The sequence below is a fragment of the Melozone crissalis genome, unplaced genomic scaffold, assembly GCF_028551555.1.
Source record: "Melozone crissalis strain CALT ecotype California unplaced genomic scaffold, PUWL_Pcris_2 ptg000036l_1, whole genome shotgun sequence".
NCBI lineage: Eukaryota > Metazoa > Chordata > Aves > Passeriformes > Passerellidae > Melozone > Melozone crissalis.
Window position 1 is genome coordinate 11,624,807 of NW_026535814.1, and position 9,372 is coordinate 11,634,178.

General features: G+C 44.9%; 1 protein-coding gene across 1 annotated transcript in view; it reads right to left on the reverse strand.

The window, feature by feature from the left end:
* The window catches only part of RAI14 (retinoic acid induced 14), an 85,366-nt gene extending 76,371 nt beyond the window's left edge, over positions 1 to 8,995 (reverse strand). Inside the window, exon 1 of the mRNA XM_054283380.1 lies at positions 8,907 to 8,995. The gene's annotated coding sequence lies outside the window, so the exon portion shown is untranslated. The remainder of the gene's footprint in view (positions 1 to 8,906) is intronic.
* Positions 8,996 to 9,372: the final 377 nt, after the last annotated feature.

Sequence of the window (9,372 nt, forward strand, 5' to 3'; positions counted from 1 at the left end):
AACTCAAGTACATTTCTTAAAAAAAAAAGCCCAAACAAACAAACAAAAATCCCATATATTAAATACATACAAACACATTTCCCACAGGCTACACCTTTTCAGTAGGTAGCAGTAGGTAATCTGAATGGGCTAATTCTGCAAGTTGTTAAAAAATCATTAAATTGAATTAAATTACTCTAATTATGCAGTCATTTTCAAGTCATGTCAGATCCCTGACTGCATCCAGGTATATGAATAAGGGGTTTCATTCAAAATTCTTGCATTTAATCACAAGGAGAATGGGTTTGTGGTATTTTGTTTAATTCTGTAGTAGGCAAAAAGAAAAAAGGAAAATAGATTTTGCAGAACCTTTTCACTGCCTGACCTAGGTGAAAATTTCTTAGCTTTTTCCTGGATGGAAAGGAGTATTTGTAAAATAGTAAAAAAAAATTTAAAATATAATAACTGAAGAATCAAATAAAAAGGAATTATTTCAGATTGCTTTGAGAGAAGCATACCACTTTGTTTCTGCTACACCTACCCAAACTTTTGAGAAAGTTTTTAAATTACAGCTGTCATAACCCGCACTGGAAAGCAGCCTGAACCTCAGCAAGAGCCCAATAATCATCTAAATTATCCTCCAGTAACATCAAGGATGATGAGAACTGCAAATGTCAGGGTACAGACAAGACAAATTCCATTACTCACCTGGCTTTCTTTACATACCACACCAGCAAAAAAAAAAAACAAAAAAACCCAACAAATCAAACCAAACCAAACAACCCTCAAATTTTATGAAAAAAAAAAAAAAAAAGAACAATGTAAAGGAACTTTAAAGGCATGAAACATTATACAATTTCCCTGAAAACGCAAAACTTAACAGGACTTCATATTTTATAACTTAAATATACTTTGACTAAAAAAAGTAAACTGCTTAATTGGACTGGTTAATGAAGTATATATAAATCCCGTGCACAGGGAATTGAAAACAAGAAATCTTTCCTCACATACAGATTGCCAAAGAGTTGTCTGCTGTAGGCTGTCTTACCCCTTCCCACCCTCTCAGCATTTTTGGCTCCTATGGACAGAAGATTTATTATAGCTCCCAAGGAAGACAAAGTGCTCAACTACAAGGCTGTGGGAGAGATGAAAACTCCTTGTAGGTACACGGAGCAGCTGCAAAGCTGGACCCTCTCCTCTGAGGAACCTGTAGGAGAGTCTAATTAACAAGTTTTGCAAGCACTCCTAATACATTACTCTTCCTCTTGTGAGAAAGGAAAAAGCACATTTTATACACTGAATGTCAAACTCAAATCCTCAGCATAATTAAAAAAGCATGCTCAAGAACACTAAAACAGCATTCCCAAGCTTAGTGTGCTTTTCACATCTGTATTTTTTCCATATGATATAGTTAAACACAAACATTCAGATTACAGTTTGTGCATCATAATGCCCATAATCCTTCCACTGTAGAGATAAAAATGCATGAAGTGGTGAGGGCTGCCTTTTCTTGTCACTGTTTAAAGGAGGAAGACCCCTCTCAAAGGGTGTAATTATTGGAATTGATGGAAAAGGAGGTCAGCATCCTGATTCGGTGGAGCTTTATGACAACTGTTCACTTGCCCGAGGGGGGATAAAGGAAGCGCCACTAAAATTACTCTCCTGTTTTACAAGATAGGAAGTGACTACTAGAAATTCACCAGGGAGCATCAAGACACTTCAAAACAATATTTCTGCAATGAATCACAGGTATTTACAAGAAGCAATCTCTACTAATAGTGGCATTTCTCTGCTTTCAGAATGAATGTGGTAATAAATACTGAGTGCTGTCATTTTATAGCTGCAGCAAGTTAGCAGCAGATAAGTGCTTAACTCCAGGGATTCTCAACAGCTAATGCTGATCACGTGCTTTTAACCATTATCTCCAAAATTAAATATCTGGTCCTCTATCTTCCTTTAGCTTAATGTCAAGAAACAGCCCTGAGGAATACAAGCCACAAAAAACATCTTTAGGTAGGTGGTAAACCTATCTAGCTAGAACAAGAGACATTGAAGTGGTGGCAATCTTTGGCCTCAATAATTTCATTGCAATTGTGCTTTAATACACAATGCAATATTTAGGTTTAAATGTAGGAAACAGATTAGGATAATCTTCCCCGCTGATTTATAGTGAGATTTGTGCAATCCACAGTGAACAACAACACTGACATTTTTTTCCATTTCAATAAATTGCATTAAAATCAGAGCAAGGCCTTTCAAACAATGTTACAATTAACTCCTTGAGGGGGCCAAAATCCAGTGATGCAACAAGGAAAAGACTTAGTTTCCCTAAGCAGGACTTAAAGTTTACAGTAAAACCTTATATTACACACAGTGTTCATACTAATGAGTCACTCCTCACTGATAAATGCTGAATTCAATTAATTTAGGTCTCAAAAATCTTACACCTCTTTCAGAACACCCTGAGAAGCCTCCATCTCACACAGAGGTCTTTCACAGTAAAGCATGACTAATGTTTCAACTAATTTCCCCTTCCCCTCCCAAAAACACTCCAAAAACACTTTTTCAACCTTGAAAGGTTACAGTAAAGATTTACAGACTCTAGGCAAGATCTGGCAACACACGTGGAGGTGTGGGGGAAACGAAAAAAGAGTCTGGAGTGTGGAAGAGTTCTCCTGCTGCTACACACTTACATCCTCCTTTGTGCGACTACACCTACTCTCACAGGGAAAATAAGGGGCCCCAGAAGCATCTTCCCCCAAAGCGCACCATCATTTACCCTCTGGATGATCACTTTCTAAACCACAAGCCCAGCTCTGACCCAGAAGCACAGCCTAGCAGCAGCCAGCACTGCAAAGCTGCCAGAGGCATCCACGCTAACGCATCCCTTCTGCTGATCACCTTCAGCATCCAACTTCACAAATGCTTCACATCCCTGAGCTTCCCTGACCTACACAACACCAAGAATGTGCTCCAACCCAAGCTGCTCCTTAGCGTGGCCAAAGACACAGTCCCGCCTGGAGGCATTAGCCATTGCTCAGCCTCTCTGGCTGCTCCCACATAAATACAGCAAGCCCACTCTGTCCTAAAAAACAATAATCCACCCAACACTCCACCTCCTCTGACTACTTCCTATTTCCATCCAGCTGAGCATATTCTTCCATTTCTCAGGCCAAATCAGAGAAGTATGTATGATGCGACCAAAAGCTACAGGAACATTTCCCTGCTCTTTATCAGCACAACTCAGTTTTTCCATCTTGAGTAACCCACCCTGCTATCATAGGAAAAGACAAATGGAACAGAATTTTATAAACTCAGTGTTACCTATAAAGACAAATAATTCTTGGCTTGGTTAATCTACTATTACTTACTAATGAAAACACACTGAAAAATGCACTGAGAAGCCCAAGCACTACACAAGAGTGGGAGTGATTTATATACAGTTAATCCCACTCTAAACAGAATCCGACATCAGAGATAGCAAGGGCATTGGGTAACCTAGTGCATTCCCTCTATCTGCTCACAAATCACTGGCAAGGATGTGCTGAACCGTACAAATTTAAGCATCTGAGTCCAGAAGTTAGAGCGCCATAGCTGATACAACACTAACAAATCTACAGCTATCGCTCCTCTCTCCAGGACACTTTGTACCAACTCTTTACTCTTACTTCCTTTGATATTCAGAATTTGCAAATGTTGAATTTTCTTTTAATGGATTCAGCTGAAGCAGTACCAGCCTCTGAGGATGCCATACACACAATATAAACCCAGGCAAGATGGTCAGTCTGGGGATACAAGCAGTTTGTTTACACAGTGTATTCAAATGCAGCTCTAGACAGCCAGAAGAAAACTAGCACCAACAAGGCCTTTACACACAATGAACAGGAGCAGGTTGTAGAAAATTCAAAATGTGACATTGCCTTGGTTTGTTTACTTGGCATACTACACAGTACTCTGGGCAAAACTCTAACTTAAATTAAGTCCAGGTAAATTTGTTGTTCACTCCTTACACATGATTTTATTCCAGTCCCACTCTCATTCTTTTGTCTGGAAGTGTCTATCAACATCCAGGCACAACAAAAAAGACAAGACTTCTTCCATGAACTGGGACATTCTGATGCTCCTTCTCTGCCTTCAATTTTCCTGTCGCTAAAACAAAAGCACACACACACCCTTGCACGGCCCTTTATTTCGAGACTATCTTCTTTAGTTTGATTATAAATAAGATATGGTGCAGTCCTGAAGACTTTTCTGTGTTCATTATTCAGCTCAACTGAATGAGATTGGAAATAAAGAATCTAGCTGCAATTAGCAATAGAGAAAAAAGCCTTGGAGTCCCACTTCTGAAATGTCAGTTCTTAAATGAGAAACCTACACGGCTAACAACAGCTAGTACTTGTTTATACTTCCTTCCTAGTATTTTGTTATCACCCATTCAACTTGATGTTCTTCAGAATCATCAAACACAACAAACTGTACAGTTGCAACATTGAATCTATGAAGAGATACATCCATGACTTTATGGATTAAAATTCTGAAACAGCCTAAGGCAGAGCAGTCACCTATTAGGGGTGAAATTAGAAAGACAGGGATATCAAAGCAATTTACCTAAGACGCTTGACAAGCCCCATTCCCATAAACACCTTGGAAGGGCGTCCTACTAGAATCTGCTTTAATCTAGAAATACCTTCAGAGACTGTGCTGGTAACACAGCTCCCCTTCTCAGCTACCAAGTCCTTGGGTAAATACTTCAGCTGATGAAAACTGAGCATCATTTTTAACATTCAAAAATTGAGAGTTTAATATGGTTTCAATCTTCAATAAAAAGGACTAAAAATTCAGATCTTTTCTATTTTAGAAGACTCTCAGTGCTACAAACTAGCAGGACCTCAGCAAGATTAACACCCACATTTGGTAAATGATATTTGTGGAATGGTATCTATGCTGCCATTCAATGACATCTGGGCAGCCTAGAAAGCTGGGCAGACAGGAACCTCATGAAGTTAACAAAGGCAAGTGTGGGGTGCTGCAGCTCAGGGACCAGCACAGGTTAGGGGTGAGCCTGCTGAAATCCAGCTCTGTCCACAAGGACCTGGAGTCCTGGTGCACAAGTTAAATGTGAGCCAGCAGTATGTCCTTATGGCCAAGAATTCCAATGGTATTTTGGGGTGCTTTGGGAATAGTGTGGACACCACACTGAAGGAGGTTCTTCTGCTCTGCTCTGGAGTGCTGTGTCCAATTCCAGGCTCCCTAGCTCAAGGAAGGCAAGGAACTTCTGCAGAGGGTCCAGTGGAGGGACACAGAGGGTTAGGGAACTGGAGCTTCTCTCTCACGAGGATAGGCTGACAAAGATCAGTTTGTCCGGCCTGGAGAACAGATGATTTAGAGGGGATCTTATCAATGCTTACAAATATTTTAAAGATGTGTGTCAGGAGGATGGGGTCAGACAAATTTCAGGCATACTTGGTGAGAGAACAAGGGGCAACAACAGAAGCATAAACAGAAAAATGTGAAATTTCACCTGAATATGAGGAAGAACTTTACTTTGAGGGTGACAGCACTGGGACAGGCTGCCCTGAGAGGCTATGGAATCTCCTTTTCTGGAAATATTCAAAACCTTCCTGATCACGATCTTGTGCAACCTGCTCTAGCTGAACCTGCTTTGGCAGAGGGGTTGGATTAGATGATCACCAGAAGCTCCTTCAAACCTCAGCCATTCTGTGATCTTAATGATAATTAAGTGATTTTTTTTTATTATATTCAGGTTTTTGAACATCATACTCAATAGCAGCAGCACTAGGTGCTGTATCAATATTGAAGAAGATACAGTGTTTAAGATATTTCTCCCAGCCTTCATAGACTTAGGAATCTTCACATATCGCTTAGAGTTAACATGCTGGTGTCTCAGGCAAGTAGTTGTAAACAAGGTCCTCAGAAGCACTCAAGAGTGAAAACTCTGAAGAGATAATTCAGGGTGTTCCAAAGTGCCTTTGGGAAGTCAGACATCTGCAAGAACTAACAGTAGCTCCCTGCCTCTCAAAAGTTATGAGAAAAGAAATGGAACATGCTCAACTCCTTGAAGTTACAGAGGCACAGGCAGATCAGCACACAAATTCTTTTCGTGTTGTCATGACTGAACAAATTTGGCTTTCTCTCTCCTCTACCAACAGATTCATGTGGGAGGGGGAAAAAATAAGACTCATCTTGTTTTACAGTATTTTCAGCACTGGCAATGGCTTCTAGGCAGAAAACCAAAAGAAGACTATGACAGCTTTAGAAAATGTACATAAGTTACTACAGCATTCATCTAAAATGCAAGTTCTGCCTGCAGAGGAAGGACTTATCAAGACCTAAAACTCCCCAGGAAAATGCACTAACCATGAGGCTCTCCCTAAGATGTGACCATCTCAAGTTCAGCGCACAGGCCACAACCATCACCTCTGGGTGTTTCTGCCCACCTTGTTCAGGACCTCAACACAAGGGAAGGATGCATTCCTTCATTGCTGTGTGCTTCCACTCCTGTAGTCCTTGGCAAGTACCTGGACTGTCAGCTAGTCCAAAGTGCCAGGGAGAGCTCCAGCTGCTCCCAGAGTTCAGCAGACTGGCATGTCTCTGGCAGCTGGACAGTGACAAGCTCTGATCTAACATATTACCAATTATATTATACCTGTTTGCATTACTTCCTGTGAACCTGAAACATGAACATGATCAGATGACTCTAAATATAAGGAGCAGTCAGGATTGACAACTCTGAAAGCAAAGCCCAAACTACCTCAATCACCTGTATGCATCCACAGGCACTTAGCAGCTCCAAAAAGTGCCGGCAAGCGGGCAGGCTTCTCAGACATGCAAGAGGGTACACACACAGCAGGAGCCAGCTGCTCAGATCTATAACTCCAGAAGATGCTATGGATTGCTGTGCTTCTACCCCGGAATTTTTAATTCTCTACTATGCCTGCCATTAAGCAAGGCACTAAAGCTTTGAATCTTTCTAGTTTCCCTTGGGTTTTTTCCCCTATATTTATTTCAAGCACTATCCCTGTGCAAAAAGAACTAGATCACAATCAACTCCCAAAAGGAAGGTGATTAGGGTATTGTTGCAGCAGGATTTAGAAATTACCAACATCTTACACAAGAACCAGCTTTCATGCTTCTCCAATCACTGCTTCTCCCGCAAAAAGGCATGAAGTCATCAGAGATGGGGAGAAGGAAAACTGAATATATAAAAAGAAACACAAAAGGAAGATATGAGGCAAGCAAGTGATGAAATGCTTACATCACTTCATGAGATGAGCAGCCTCCCATCTAGTCTCTTCTTCACTTGATGTTATCCATCTATCTCTTGTTTCAGGGAAATAGAGGGGAGGAGGTAGCATTTTATTGCTTTGCTAGCAGATGCACTTTTGGAAAGGGAAAAGAATAGCAGAGGGCCAATATTTTAGAGGAAGGATGGGTGTCTGCTACTGCTCAGTGACTTATTGGCACTGAGCTTGGCTTCAAATCAAGAGAACCCTGAGCTCATACGATGTGTTGTTCTACTCAAAATGCTCTTTCACTCTGGTTCATATGGCTGTTATGCAATTCTTCTATTAGTAAATAAAATCTCATTGACAGCTCTCCATGAGTGTCCCAAGACAAGAGCCAAGCAGGTCATTGAGAGATATTTACAAATTCAGTTATTCCTAGTTAATCCTGGACACCAGAAAGCCTTTGTAACATGATGTATGTGTAATTTTTGGCATTTGATCTGTTTATTTTTTTTTAATGACACAGCTAATCTACAACCTGCTAGGGTAGAGGAGAAGAAAAGAAAAAGGCAAAAAGAGACTTCAGCTTCTACGAAAGTAGCAGCAGACTAAGTGTTTTATATCAGTGCTGTAGCAAGCACATTCATACTTATTATAGAAGCAAACGGGAGAATTCATTAGAGATTCTGCAACGCTGTTAAAGCGTACTCTTTTCACAAGGGGAAAGTTAAGAATGTCACAAGTGGCAACAGCAGACTGCAGAAGGCTTGTGCTGCCAAACGCTGTGCAAGAGGAAGATAAATCTTCCACATGCCCTGTTAGAAGTTAGAAGCACAGGTTCCCGATTAAATTCGATGCTATTCCTAAAGCAGACTACTTAATCTTTTTTTTTAACAGCAAAAGAAATTCTGGATCTTTTAAGCCTGCGCTGCCATAGGAAGGCGCAGCCCCCTGCGCGCCCGCGGGGTACGCGGATCCGCGGCCGGCAGCGGGGACCGGCGGAGCCCGGCGGGACCGTGCCCTCCACGGGCTCCAAACGCGCGGGGAGAGCCCCGGGACAGCCAGGACCACCCTCCTGCTCGGAGTGAGGACTCCGAGGGTTCCTCCGGGGAGGACTTCATCCCCATCACGGTGCCCCAGGACCGACACAGTCGCTGCCGGGGCTTGGCCGGACGCGCCCTACCAGGGACCCCCGACCCCGGGACGGCTCCGCTCGGCCGAGGACCGCGGAGCCCCCTCTGCGGGCGGGCAGGGCGCGGGGCAGCGAACCGGCCGCGCCGTCCCTCACCCCTGCGGGCAGCTGTCACTGCCCGCCACGCATCTTGAGAGGAAAACAAAACAAAACTCAGCAAACGAAACATAAACCATAGACTAAATGAAAATAAACAGTCAAGCGGCAGCGACTCACGGGCTGCGTCCCCCCGCTGCTCCCCGCTCCCCCACACCGGGCAAACGGGGCGCTCCGGCAGCGCCCGGCGATGAGAAGGGAGAAGTTCCCTCCCGCTGCGCCCCTCAGAGGTTTCCCCGCCCAGGCTCCGCCGGGGCAGCGCCCGGAGCCCCCCGCGCCGGGCGGCGGAGGCGGGAGCAGGTGGGCGCCGCACACAAAGCCCCATTCACGGCGCCCGCCGCCGCCGCCGAGCGCGCGCGGAGCCGCGCCCGCCGCCCGCGCCGCGCCCTCACCTCATGGAGCGCCCGCGTCCCGCTACGCCGGCGCGGCTGTGCCGGGAGCCGCGCACCGAGCGATCCGCGGCGCTGCCGAAGGGCGGAGCGGCGGCGCCGAGCGCCCCGGGACACTCGGGGGCGGGATGGGGCGGGAGGGCGGCGTGACACGGCGGCCACGTGACGGCGGGGGCTGAGGGCGCGGGGAGGGGGCGCGGCCCCGCCCCCGCGCGGGAGCGGCTGTGAGGGGAAGGGCGGGCGGCGGTGAGTGGAGACCACCCGGCAGGCTCGTGTGCCTCTGAAGGGGTGCGGGGACCCGCGGAGTCACTGAGTATGCCGAAAGGGCCCCACAAGGATGGATCATCAGAGTCCAGCTCGTGGTCCTGCGCCGGACAACGCAAGAGTCACAGCATGTCTGAGAGCATTGTCCAAGCACTTCTTGAGCTCTGTCAGGCTTGGAGCTGTGAGCACTGCCTTGGGGAGCCTG